Here is a 14,364-nt window from a genome sequence, read left to right on the forward strand (position 1 = left end):
TTGTAAAAAAATCTACACTACTGTTCAAAAGTCAGTATATTTAATTGAAAGAGGTCTCTTATGATTACCAAGGCTGCATTTATTTGATAAAAAATACAGTAAATCAGTAATATTGTGAAATATTATTACAATTTGAAATAACTATTTTAATATATGTTCAAATGTAATTTATTCCTGTGATAGCAAAGCTGAATTTTCAGCATCATTACTCCAGTCTTCAGCATCACATGATCATTCAGAAATCATTATTAAATGCTGATTTGCTGCTTAATAAACATTTCTTATTATTACCATTGTTGAAACAGTTGTTTTCCCACAGTATTTATTTTAATAGAAATCTTTTGCAACATTATAAATGTTTTTACTGAAATTTTTGATCAATTTAATGTGTCCTTGCTGAATAAAAGTATTAATTTCTTTAAAAATCTTACAAGTGTGATGGATTTTACGAAGACAGGTCTTTATATGAACTCAATATGAAACATTTTCAGGGCAAAGGATCTGCATGGCATTTTATTTGTAGGAAGACGGCATTTGGTTATGATTTAACATTGAATATATTCTGCTGATTTATGAATTACAAAAAATTGACAGCAAAATATTACTGCACTTGCCAGGTCTGAATGCTGAGATTACTCAGTCGGCGCTGACGCATAAACCAACTAATACACGAATGATACCTCCAACAAGTGCTACTTCGATGTTAAATAAGTCAGCTCAGACTGTTAGTTTATCGTTTATTTATTCAACATACAGTATAAATACCAACTGAAATCAAACATTAGTCATCACCTTATAGAGAAAGGAAGACCTGACCAAGGAACGTCTTAATTATGTGACCATTTTAAGGCTGGCGCGAAATCCGAGCAACTGTTAGTGTGAGCAACATGACGTGAGTCCGCCTTCTTTTTTCACACCTTTGCCGCAGAGTTTGGTCCAAAAATATAAAACTCAGTGGATCATTCATATTTCACAGTCTCCACAGAGGTGTTGCATTTTTCAGCCCTGGCTTTGGGTTCTCTCCTCCTACCCTGTTTTGATTCATGATAATTATATTATATGGAAATGAGATGATGTGGATAAATCAAAGCAATGTAAATGGTTAAAGAGGAGGTTCTGCGCCAGCTGCTGCCTACCTAATGGATAATTAACACAGCTGTCAATCCCGCCGTCAGTCTACTGTACACATGCACACAGGAGCGGCACACTCAATAAACCTAACTGGGAGATTAAAACTGATGGATAAACAATGAACAACAAACAAATGAATGATTACTGTATCACATGATTGACAAAAGCTTACTGTCAGAAGCAATATTGTGCTAAGAAGATAATGAGAGAAATAATAAGGTCATAAGCTATGAGAAGCCATTTGGCTTATTGCTTTTTTGCAACAGATGTGTTGGAGATTTGGTTCCCCATACAGTGCAGTTGGTATTGGAACCCATGCGGTAGCCATTCGTAATGCCCGTTTGAAAGAAAAACTAAAACATAAAATACATCTTAAAAACTATATTTGTACATAACAACAAGAATTGAATGTTGTTTTTTAATAAATGAAAATAAAATGTTGTTGTTTTGATAATATATGTGAGTATAATATGAGTTTGCTAAAACAGTAGGCTATGCCGAGAGGTTAGCTTGCCAAATGTAAATTAACTGAGAAAAACACAAAGAACAAGAACTATATATTATGACACTTCCGTTTAAACATTTGGGGCCAGTAAGATTTAAAAAAGAAAAAGAAATTAACACTGTCAAAGGTCAAAGTCAACTTTACTGTAATTTTTAGTACATCGCATGGCAAAAAAATAGAAACAGTTCCTTCAGGAAACAACAATGACATCTAGTCACAAGGACTAAAAAAAGATAAATAAAGATAAAAAGACAATAAATACAGACAATAGTACCATGAGGTACACAGTTATCACTATTATAAAAGGTGCTGTAGGACATCTGGGAAAATGCTAACTTTAGCCTGATAGCAGTAAAAGCGTATGTCCCACCCTCCCTGCAAATCGCCATGCCTCATGAAAGCATGAACGCGCGCAGCCAAGAAGACCGGAGACAACGTTACATACATCATGTGCCATTCACCGGTGAGAAAACTTTATTCTCAGTTTTGTACAGTACAGTTTTGTCAGTTCAAGTCTAGACTAAAAACACATCTCTTTGACCTAGCATACACATAACACTATAAACTTCTATAATTCAATGTTAGGCTTTTCCGGAACCGGGAACACTTCCCATAAATCTTGATGTACTCGTTACATCATAAGATGGATGGCGTCTACGCTAATATTAGTCTCTCTGTTTATCCCGAGGTTTACCGAAGTCCGCCGGATCCAGGCCGTATCCAGATCTGATGAAGGACCTGCGTCTGGACATGACAACAACGCAATCCTGAAGTGTCAACTAGTCTCTCCCCAGTGAAGGCCCCCCTTCTCCTTCCCTTTACCTCTGTACAGATAAAACGTTGTCAAAATAATTCCAGTTCACATGGCTACACGGAAGCGATAAATAATTCTGTATTATACATTTTTAAGGCCAGACAAGTAATTTGTTGTGTACCGTTACGTCTGTCGTTCAAACGTTATGGACCATGGCAAGCAGACTTGGGGACAAAAGGAGAACTAAAACGAGGATCAATATCAGCGTTGCGTTTTCGAGATACCGAGAGCTCCACGTCCGTGACAAACTTCGACTTGACAGAGACGCGCAAATGTAGAGGTGAGCAAATGTACATAAAACGAATCAATGTTATATAGCTCAACATGATGAAATGTTAGAATATGATCAGTATGTTATTCTAATGTTGATCTAGCTTACTGCTAGTCTCATACAGATAAACTAATTGATAGTGTAGACCAAGTGAAACAGCGCTGCGTTACCTCACAAGTTTCATTCGTCTAATAAACTGACCTGTGTGAGTAGTAATTCAGCACCTGGACGTTCGGTAGAATGAAATGTCCTTATTCCTTTATATCCGCGAGACTCGCGTGTGACGCTGATATCTGTCTCTCATTTGCAATCGTTCCCTGCTTCATACCACAGTCATGTTAAAAACATCAATGTATTCACTCATCCATAAACATTATTAGATCCTTCGGCATGACGGGAAGTTCAGTAATTCCGCTTATGCGTCATCAACATACGCCTTTGTCATTGTAAGAGGTTAGTGACCCCTAGCGGCAAAAACAAATTACATATTGTTGCTTTACAATACAGTATTGCACAAAAATTATGTAATCGAAAATTATACTTTTGAATGAGGTAGAGTGACGTTATTGTTGCATTTAGGTTGGTAAGTCAGTCTTAGTCCGTCGTAGTGAACTATAAGTGATTTAGGGGTTAATATATATGAAAATAGAGAACAATTATTTTAAAATGTTTCACAATATTACTTTTTTTTTTTAAATGTATTTTGATCACATAAATGCAGCCTTAGTAAACCCATTTACATTCTGAATGGTTTTGTATGTAATACATTAATATAAAAAAAATATTATATGTAATTTTATTGAAAATTACACATACTGTAAAAACAACAACAACAAAAAAACCAGTAATGGTCATAATAATTATTTTAATACTTCATACATCATTTTCCTAGATGGACCGAAGCAATAGGGGTGACAAAAATACCATATCACGATGTTGGTTGTTAAGACTATTTTGACAAATAATATATAGCCAAACTAATTTCCCTATTTTAAAAATGTAGCGATACAAGGCAACAAAATATAAAAGAAAAAACAATGACAAACAATGACTTTAGGTCAAAGTAGAGGTGGGCTAAAATATTTCACATTATTTTATTTCATTATTTTATCTTTGTTATTAAAAATAAGAACAAAGATGCAAATTACAAATAATAGGCCAAATACAACATAAAATACAAATGAAATAAACATAATTAAATATACACTGATTCTTATTAAAGCTACTGAAATTATTCAGTCAAGAGCAGGAAGTGATTTTCTCTTTGTCTTCTGTTGTTTGATTAACATTAATGACACAAGTGGCAGAAGGTTTATTAGGCTGCGGTTGTCACAAATATGAAGGTCCAAAGATGATGAAGAGTCCAAAGTTACAAACACAAAGTAAATTTAATGAGATAATCCATGCAGAAAGGTCTAACATATGCAACAGTGTGTCTCACACAAACAACAACCGACAAAGAACTGAGGAAACAAAGGAACTTAAGTATGCACTGATAACAAACTCAAATACGAACAGCTGTGATGATTAAATTAATATCCATGGTACCAAACAAGTGGTGGGTACCAAACAAAGACAACGGGAAATAATGATAAGTCCATTAGAATGAAAAAATAACCTGACAGCTCGTGACAGCAGTCAATTTAATACCGAATGCACGGATCTACACAGACAGGCATCCGATTTTCTCCCAACTCTCTACGTTCACTAAAGACATAAAAGACTCAGTTTATGTAAACCTTGTATGTATTTGACAGCTAAAGTGCAATAAGAACTAGATGTCACTCGCTGCTTGACAGGCTTTAGTGTGTGCATGCTTGGGGTGTACGCACTCAGGAAAGCTTATGTCAGAACAGCGTGCGAATACAATGTTAAGGCTTTAAAACGCATGCAAATAATAAACTTTAATGATTGCGAAGAATGCACTTTCATGTGCGCGAAACCCTACCACTGCGTTGCTAAACGTGAAGATTGTACAGAATAGGGGCCTATGTTGGGACGCAAGCACCAGAACTGCCAACCCAGTCTCTTACTACTGCGTATCTATACCACGAGTTTTCATTTTCATTTGGCGTAGTATTTACACGCCAAAGTCACATTTCGCGTTCATATGGTACGCAAAACCCTCCCGTTAAACTTCTATTGATGTAAAATGCGTATGCATTGCACGCAGAAATGTATTATAGTTAACGTCATCGTCCCGCCCCTTAATCGTACGAAGATTCACGATTCCATCTCGTGCAGATGCCGAAGGTGCATGCAGAAATACGTGTTATTATTTTATTTATTATTATTTTTTTTATTATTATTATTTTTTTTTGTACAGAAACATAACTCATAATCTCTAATGGGGGCGAATGGTCACATAATTGAATCTATTGATTCGTGACTCGGGCACGTTTATTTCGTTATTTTCGTAATACCAGCACGTTTTTTAAACTAATGTATTTTAAATGGGAAGCGTCTTTCGTGATCACAGCACGATTCTTTCTGCCTATCGGGCTGCAGCAGAGAACCTGTTTAATCAACATTAATTCACGAGATTTTATCTTATCATGGACCATGGTTTATGTATTTTTTTTAATGTTATTTTTTCGATCTTATTGACAGGGAAGCTGGATTGCTTTGCTGTTTATTGATATTTTAAAAATCATATTTTATCAGTAGGAAATCGCGCTGAAGAAGTCTCGTTCCGAACACATCGCGATATTTGGCATCAGTTCACGTGTGCCAGATGTTGGTAAGTAGTAATAAATACGCTGTCCTAACGTGTGTTATAATGTCTTTTCTGTTTGTCGATATTAATAAGATTAGCTCACATTCAGTCACTGCATTATATCTGTCATCGCCACGGAGGCTTTGCGTTTCATTGCTTTCTAATTCTAAACAGGGTGATTAAACACCGTCTGTCACGTGACGTGCTGTTGTATTTGTAGTAGAAGCACAGTAAAAACAACACTTACCATGCTTTTACCACATTAACATTAGTTTTACTGTGATAAGTGTAGTAAAAAGACAGTAATCACAAAACTGACCATGCGTTTACCACACTATTGGTAGTTTTAATGTGATACGTATTGTAAATGTACAGTAACCACAATACTTACCATGCTTTTACTACAGTAACCCTAATTCTACTGTGATAGGTGTGGTAAAAGGACAGTGACCACAAAACTTACCATGCTTTTACCACAGTAACCCTAATTTTACTGTGATAGGTGTGGTAAAAGGACAGTAACCACAACACTTACCACGCTTTTACCACAGTAACCCTAATTTTACTGTGATAGGTGTGGTAAAAGGACAGTAACCACAAAACTTACCATGATTTTACCACAGTAACCCTAATTTTACTGTGATAGGTGTGGTAAAAGGACAGTAACCACAAAACTTACCATGCTTCAAACCTCAGTAACCTTAGTTTTACTGTGATTGGTGTAGTACAGGGCAGTAATCAAAAAACTTACCATGCTATTCCCCAGAATTGGTAGTTTTAAAGTGATATTTGTTGTAAATGCATATTAAACACAACACTTGCCATGCTTTTAATGCTTTATAATGTAACATCCAATATTTGTAAGGCAGTACTTTGTCCTTTAAATAATCCTATATATTATTAATTATACATAATGATATTTTCTTTTCTTTTTTTTTTCAGATGAAAAGACCAAAAGGGCCCTTCGGACTCAGTCAGCCCCATATTGTTTGAGGACAAGTAAACGGAGGAGACAGAAAGCTGTATAGGTAAATATTTGCAATGTATGTATTGTTTTTAACCCTAAATCAAATAATTTATCAAGCATTTGTTGTTTCTTAAACCTTTTCTCACAAAACCCATAGCCCAATCAGTATGAACATAGTCTGAAGGTCTTAATAACTCAAAAGATTTAACAAGTTGTCAAATTCTTATGATACTCGTACATATTTGTATACTCCTACATAATCCTGCAGCTTTTACTCCTAGTGCTGTCATTGGCTACTGCCTCAATTCCTGTACGCAATTATCGCGATATTTGTAAATCAGTTGAGCCCCTCCTTGGAAAGTAGTCGGATGTCCCACACACTGTCAGAAAGTTGATATTAATTGCATTGTATTTATTACAATTATTACAAATTGGTCCCCGTCTGTTTATGTTCCAATGATACATGATGTCTCTCCACACCTCATAACCTACCTCTGTTTGCAAGAGTGGAAAAGCATCTGTGAAACATCTGTCTCCGTGTCTTCCTTGGTCTTCCCTGTCTCCTGCATCCTCCTGGTGGTGTCCTCTTCATCACTGTGTTTGGGTGGTGTTGTTTGGGCATGCGTAGGATGTGTCCAGCGAGGTGAACCCTTTGCTCTGTCTCAGTTTCTGAAAGTCTTCATGTGAAGTCCACTCCTCCTCGTGATCTCTTTGATATATGCAGAACCAATATTGAAAATAGTGATTTATCTTTTTCCATATTGTTAAAGCATTTTGTTTTCTCTTTCAGCTTCATAAACTGTACTTGATGTCTGCCTAATGCCTTTATAAAAAAGGGTCAGTGCTCATCAGGTGTTTTGCTATTATTGCTATTTGTTATGTTTTGGACATATTCATTGCATAGTTACAATAAAAGTGACCAATAACAACAAGGATATAGAATGAAAGTTGAGAATGTAAAATGTTGTGCTTATATTTTTGCCCGTTTGTTCTTTAAAGCAAAGAAACAAATGTATTTTCACATGACAAAGTTGAATCTCATCTCTTGGTTTGTAAATATATAACTTTATCATAGCAATTTTTTTAACATTAATGTATGTGTCACTATAATAGATTGCCCCTGTATCTGGATATTTTTAATTAACTGATTTTTATACTTTTGTGCTGTAGTTTTGGCTCTACATTTGTCTTTAAACAGTTTGACATTAAATATTGGAATATGCTTTCAAAATTGTGTCCATTCATTTGTGCTTTTGTTACATTTATTTGAATATAATTGATATACCTTTATACATACATACACTGTAAATGTTAGAAGCACTTTAGAACATGTAATTATCTTTAATTTAAATACTGCAAAACTACCCTGCTGTAGGACATTGCTTAGCAAAAAGTTCCTCTTTCAAATGTATGCATCAGTCTAATCAAAAAAGCAAATTTGTATCATTGATCATGTGAACTCGTTTTTGGATGGTAACTACACAACAGAGTATTTTGTTTTTAAATATGAGTTTTATAATTTAATTAGAAGGAATACATGTTTAACAGCCTAAATATACAATATTTAAGGTATCTATCCCTGCAGGCGGAACCAGAAGAGATCTGTCATCATTTACCATAAATGGGCATGTAACTGTGACGCATCTGTTCAGCTGGGTTGTTATTGGCTGTGACTTTATCGCAGAACTCGCTGTGATTGGACAATCGTTTAACACATATAAAACGGCGCTTCATGTTACAAAGTATGTTTTGGTGTTATTATTACGTTAGTTATACATTAAGTTAACTATAAAGTGTCTCTATAATGTGAGAAATTACTCCTTTACCGAGATCCTAACCCTAACCCTAAGCATGTCTGCACATTACAATGAACTACAGCTCCATGTTCCTGTTCCAGTGATAGAATGACAGAGATATGTGGGTAATGTAGTTTAAAACGTTTAGCAATGAAACAATAAATGTTAAATAAATAATATATTTAATGGACAACTGGATATCTAAATTTCTTCATTGTGCAAACCTTTATGACATATATGAGGGACAGGCTGAAATTTTATATTTTACTGTGAGCACTTTAAAAATAACCTTTATGCCAACTTTCCATATATGTCTGAAAACTGTGGCCAACATTATTTATTAAACATAGCATAAGCGGTTGTCTTGCCGATTTTCTCTTTGATACACGAACCGGACTTTGAGTTACAGCCATTTGAAATGTGCATTTGTTTGCTCCTCTGGGGGCCGTTGCTGGGCCCCTGGGGGTGGAAGGGCTACAATCTACACAGATCTACACACACTGTTACTATTACACAAGGATAATGCACCATTCAGTAAAACAAACAAACAAACAAAAAAAAAAAACAGTGCCAGAATTTCCTTTTCACTCCTTCTGATTGCTGCTTATATGCCTGACATCAGTAATGTCTATGCTTTCATTTGAAAAGCAGTAGTAGATGTACTAGAATGATCAACATGGATCATCTTCAATTATGCTTGAAGTGTTTATAGTAAGATAGCCCACTGCAGCCTTTTGTAATTTAGTTTCCCTTTATTTCACTGAAATGTGACATACATGCAAGTATATGCAACTTATGTTGCATTGTTGTCCCAAATATCATGAACCAGATCTAAGTTTTTATGTCCTAAGTAAAATAATCATGGTCATTAATTATATGTAGTTGTTTTTAAATTATGAATTAAACTAAATAAATAAGAAATTAAAATTTCTAAAATAAAAAATTCTATTTACTGTACCAAACACCACTTTCAATACACAATATTCACCATACTTTATTAAACAACACAATTGGAGGACTTTATTAAACAACACTTTATCAATAAAGTTGATAAAGTAGCATAAAGACAAGTGAGATTCAAGATAAATAAAAATGTGTCTTTAAAAATACATTAACATCATATTGATCCATTCACATCTGCTGAAGCTTTAAACTGAGTGCCAGAGAATCATATTCAGTCACCTACAGAATTTGATATTATGTTGGAATATAATGATTCATTATCACAGCTAAACCGGTTTCTTGCTCTTCTGATGTACGTATCGTGTTCATGTTCTTCTTCCTCGTCTAAACAGTTTGTTCAGTTGAACCCTACAGTACATGAACAGAAGATGTGATCACTGATGTGGTGTAGCTTTTTCTCAACCAGAGGAAGAAGTCTCAACATCTATTATTTAACATTTATTGTTTCATTACTAAACGTTTTAAACTACATTACCCACATGTCTCTGTCATTCTATCACTGGAACAGGAACATGGAGCTGTAGTTCATTGAAATGTGCAGACATGCTTAGGGTTAGGATCTCAGTAAAGGAGTAATTTCTCACAACATAGAGACACTTTATAGTTGGTTTAATGTATAACTAACGTAATAATAACACCAAAACATACTTTGTAACATGAAGCGCCGTTTTATGTGTTAAACGATTGTCCAATCACAGCGAGTTCTGCGATAAAGTCACAGCCAGTAACAACCCAGCTGAACAGATGCGTCACAGTTACATGCCCATTTATGGTAAATGATGACAGATCTCTTCTGGTTCCGCCTGCAGGGATAGATACCTTAAATATTGTATATTTAGGCTGTTAAACATGTATTCCTTCTAATTAAATTATAAAACTCATATTTAAAAACAAAATACTCCGTTCACATGATCAATGATACAAATTTGCTTTTTTGATTAGACTGATGCATACATTTGAAAGATGAACTTTTTGCTAAGCAATGTCCTACAGCAGGGTAGTTTTGCAGTATTTTAATTAAAGATAATTACATGTTCTAAAGTGCTTCTAACATTTACAGTGTATGTATACTATAGTATATTAAAGGTATATCAATTATATTCATAAATGTAACAAAAGCACAAATGAATGGACACAATTTTGAAAGCATATTCCAATATTTAATGTCAAACTGTTTAAAGACAAATGTAGAGCCAAAACTACAGCACAAAAGTATAAAAATCAGTTAATTAAAAATATCCAGATACAGGGGCAATCTATTATAGTGACACATACATTAACGTTAAAAAAATTGCTATGATGAAGTTATATATTTACAAACCAAGAGATGAGATTCAACTTTGTCATGTGAAAATACATTTGTTTCTTCACTTTAAAGAACAAATAGGCAAAAATATAAGCACAAAATTTTACATTCTCAACTTTCATTCTATATCCTTGTGATTATTGGTCACTTTTATTGTAACTATGCAATGAATATGTCCTTTAGCAAAACACCTGATGAGCACTGACCCTTTTTTATAAAGGCATTAGGCAGAAATCAAGTACAGTTTATGAAGCTGAAAGAGAAAACAAAATGCTTTAACAATATGGAAAAAGATAAATCACTATTTTCAACATTGGTTCTGCATATATCAAAGAGATCACGAGGAGGAGTGGACTCCACATGAAGACTTTCAGAAACTGAGACAGAGCAAAGGGTTCACCTCGCTGGACACATCCTACGCATGCCCAAACAACACCACCCAAACACAGTGATGAAGAGGACACCACCAGGAGGATGCAGGAGACAGGGAAGACCAAGGAAGACACGGAGACAGATGTTTCACAAAGACCTGAAGAATGTCAGTGTCCCATGGGAAGATGTGGAGAACCTGGCCACGGATCGAATACGTTGGAGGACACTTGTCGCCCAATGTGCCCGGCACAGGACTTGATGATGATGTTGTGAGTTTATCCATAACTGTGGGATATTTTTCTGTAAAGAGTGTTGCATAATTAAATGTTAAAAGCATTTTTATGTTATAAGTTCACTGATATGTGGGCAATTCTATGAATAAAAGTATGTCTTTAATAGCAAGCAATAATCGTATGAAAATGATTTACATGCAAACGGGTAGGGCAGTGTAACTGATCTGATTATGACAAAATAATTGAGTATCTGATGTCATGTGACATGATAATGTCAGATAAGCTTTTCCACTCTTGCAAACAGAGGTAGGTTATGAGGTGTGGAGAGACATCATGTATCATTGGAACATAAACAGACGGGGACCAATTTGTAATAATTGTAATAAATACAATGCAATTAATATCAACTTTCTGACAGTGTGTGGGACATCCGACTACTTTCCAAGGAGGGGCTCAACTGATTTACAAATATCGCGATAATTGCGTACAGGAATTGAGGCAGTAGCCAATGACAGCACTAGGAGTAAAAGCTGCAGGATTATGTAGGAGTATACAAATATGTACGAGTATCATAAGAATTTGACAACTTGTTAAATCTTTTGAGTTATTAAGACCTTCAGACTATGTTCATACTGATTGGGCTATGGGTTTTGTGAGAAAAGGTTTAAGAAACAACAAATGCTTGATAAATTATTTGATTTAGGGTTAAAAACAATACATACATTGCAAATATTTACCTATACAGCTTTCTGTCTCCTCCGTTTACTTGTCCTCAAACAATATGGGGCTGACTGAGTCCGAAGGGCCCTTTTGGTCTTTTCATCTGAAAAAAAAAAGAAAAGAAAATATCATTATGTATAATTAATAATATATAGGATTATTTAAAGGACAAAGTACTGCCTTACAAATATTGGATGTTACATTATAAAGCATTAAAAGCATGGCAAGTGTTGTGTTTAATATGCATTTACAACAAATATCACTTTAAAACTACCAATTCTGGGGAATAGCATGGTAAGTTTTTTGATTACTGCCCTGTACTACACCAATCACAGTAAAACTAAGGTTACTGAGGTTTGAAGCATGGTAAGTTTTGTGGTTACTGTCCTTTTACCACACCTATCACAGTAAAATTAGGGTTACTGTGGTAAAATCATGGTAAGTTTTGTGGTTACTGTCCTTTTACCACACCTATCACAGTAAAATTAGGGTTACTGTGGTAAAAGCATGGTAAGTTTTGTGGTCACTGTCCTTTTACCACACCTATCACAGTAAAATTAGGGTTACTGTAATAAAAGCATGGTAAGTATTTTGGTTACTGTACATTTACAATACGTATCACATTAAAACTACCAATAGTGTGGTAAACGCATGGTCAGTTTTGTGATTACTGTCTTTTTACTACACTTATCACAGTAAAACTAATGTTAATGTGGTAAAAGCATGGTAAGTGTTGTTTTTACTGTGCTTCTACTACAAATACAACAGCACGTCACGTGACAGACGGTGTTTAATCACCCTGTTTAGAATTAGAAAGCAATGAAACGCAAAGCCTCCGTGGCGATGACAGATATAATGCAGTGACTGAATGTGAGCTAATCTTATTAATATCGACAAACAGAAAAGACATTATAACACACGTTAGGACAGCGTATTTATTACTACTTACCAACATCTGGCACACGTGAACTGATGCCAAATATCGCGATGTGTTCGGAACGAGACTTCTTCAGCGCGATTTCCTACTGATAAAATATGATTTTTAAAATATCAATAAACAGCAAAGCAATCCAGCTTCCCTGGCAATAAGATCGAAAAAATAACATTAAAAAAATACATAAACCATGGTCCATGATAAGATAAAATCTCGTGAATTAATGTTGATTAAACAGGTTCTCTGCTGCAGCCCGATAGGCAGAAAGAATCGTGCTGTGATCACGAAAGACGCTTCCCATTTAAAATACATTAGTTTAAAAAACGTGCTGGTATTACGAAAATAACGAAATAAACGTGCCCGAGTCACGAATCAATAGATTAAATTATGTGACCATTCGCCCCCATTAGAGATTATGAGTTATGTTTCTGTACAAAAAAAAATAATAATAAAAAAAATAATAATAAATAAAATAATAACACGTATTTGTGCATGCACCTTCGGCATCTGCACGAGATGGAATCGTGAATCTTCGTACGATTAAGGGGCGGGACGATGACGTTAATACATTTCTGCGTGCAATGCATACGCATTTTACATCAATAGAAGTTTAACGGGAGGGTTTTGCGTACCATATGAACGCGAAATGTGACTTTGGCGTGTAAATACTACGCCAAATGAAAATGAAAACTCGTGGTATAGATACGCAGTAGTAAGAGACTGGGTTGGAACTGCAACTGATAGAATGTGTGCACTGAGTCTGTAGCATGATACTATGATCTCTCTTCAAAAGCAGACCGTGGAGACAATTTAATTGTTCACTAACTAAAATCATAATATCGCATACCCCTACGAAGCAATATGATAAAAGACAAGTGTTGAAAAAATTGCCTGTTCAAAATCGTGGCCCGTTCTAGATGTAAGTGCCGGAACCATTCGTTATAGATTTTATTCTAACCGTAAGTCCACTGCCGAGTCAGACACTTTTACTTTCTGTGGGAAGTAGAAAACAAGCTAATCCATTGATTCTGAGAAAGCCTCTCTTTCATCCAAGAACATTCACCCACCACGTATCCTTGTTTTTTCATTCCGGTCACAGCCCTCAGCGTTCACCCCGGTCCTGAAGCTCTGACATAAATCCGGGGAGCTGATCTCTGACAGGCACCCCGCTGCGCTGCATCAGTCATTTGAGAAATAACATTATGAGGTACATTATGAGCAATTCAAATGGAAAAAATAAATGGAATATGGAAACCAGTTTATGCTAATATTGATCTGCCTATTGATTTAAATAATGATGCAACTGGAAAGGATAGGATGTTCAGGGAGGAGGACATTACTCATTTGTGTGGGAAAATATTTTCTTGCCATCTGTAGAGAACAAACTTGATTTAGATGAAAAGAATAAATGTAGAGAATCACAATAAAGTTAATTCACTAAGATAGGCAGCCAAAAGCACTGAAGCATTGACGGAAATCATTTGAAAGAGACACAAGCAAGACTTGAACAAAGGCAGGAAAAAAAAATGAATAAATTAAATATCAGGTTGAATATGGGTGATGATGTTTTGAATGCTCTTCAATTTAATCAGAAAAATACTAAAATACTAAAGTGACAATGAGCTTAGGTTATTTA

The 14,364-nt window shown here is 35.1% G+C and overlaps 2 long non-coding RNA genes across 2 annotated transcripts; one reads left to right on the forward strand and one right to left on the reverse strand.

Moving 5' to 3' along the window:
• The first annotated feature begins 4,743 nt into the window (after positions 1-4,743).
• Positions 4,744-7,629, forward strand: LOC311083946. The gene is made up of 3 exons (XR_014606392.1): positions 4,744-5,461; positions 6,380-6,465; positions 6,910-7,629. It is a non-coding gene; the product is annotated as an uncharacterized lncRNA (long non-coding RNA).
• Positions 7,630-10,307: 2,678 nt separating this feature from the next.
• LOC311082538 lies at positions 10,308-13,458 on the reverse strand. Its single transcript, XR_014606141.1, has 3 exons — positions 12,744-13,458; positions 11,812-11,897; positions 10,308-11,141 (listed from the first exon to the last, which is right to left on the reverse strand). It is a non-coding gene; the product is annotated as an uncharacterized lncRNA (long non-coding RNA).
• Between the last annotated feature and the right edge of the window lie 906 nt (positions 13,459-14,364).

The sequence above is a fragment of the Abramis brama genome, assembly GCF_963993115.1.
Source record: "Abramis brama genome assembly, chromosome: 5".
NCBI lineage: Eukaryota > Metazoa > Chordata > Actinopteri > Cypriniformes > Leuciscidae > Abramis > Abramis brama.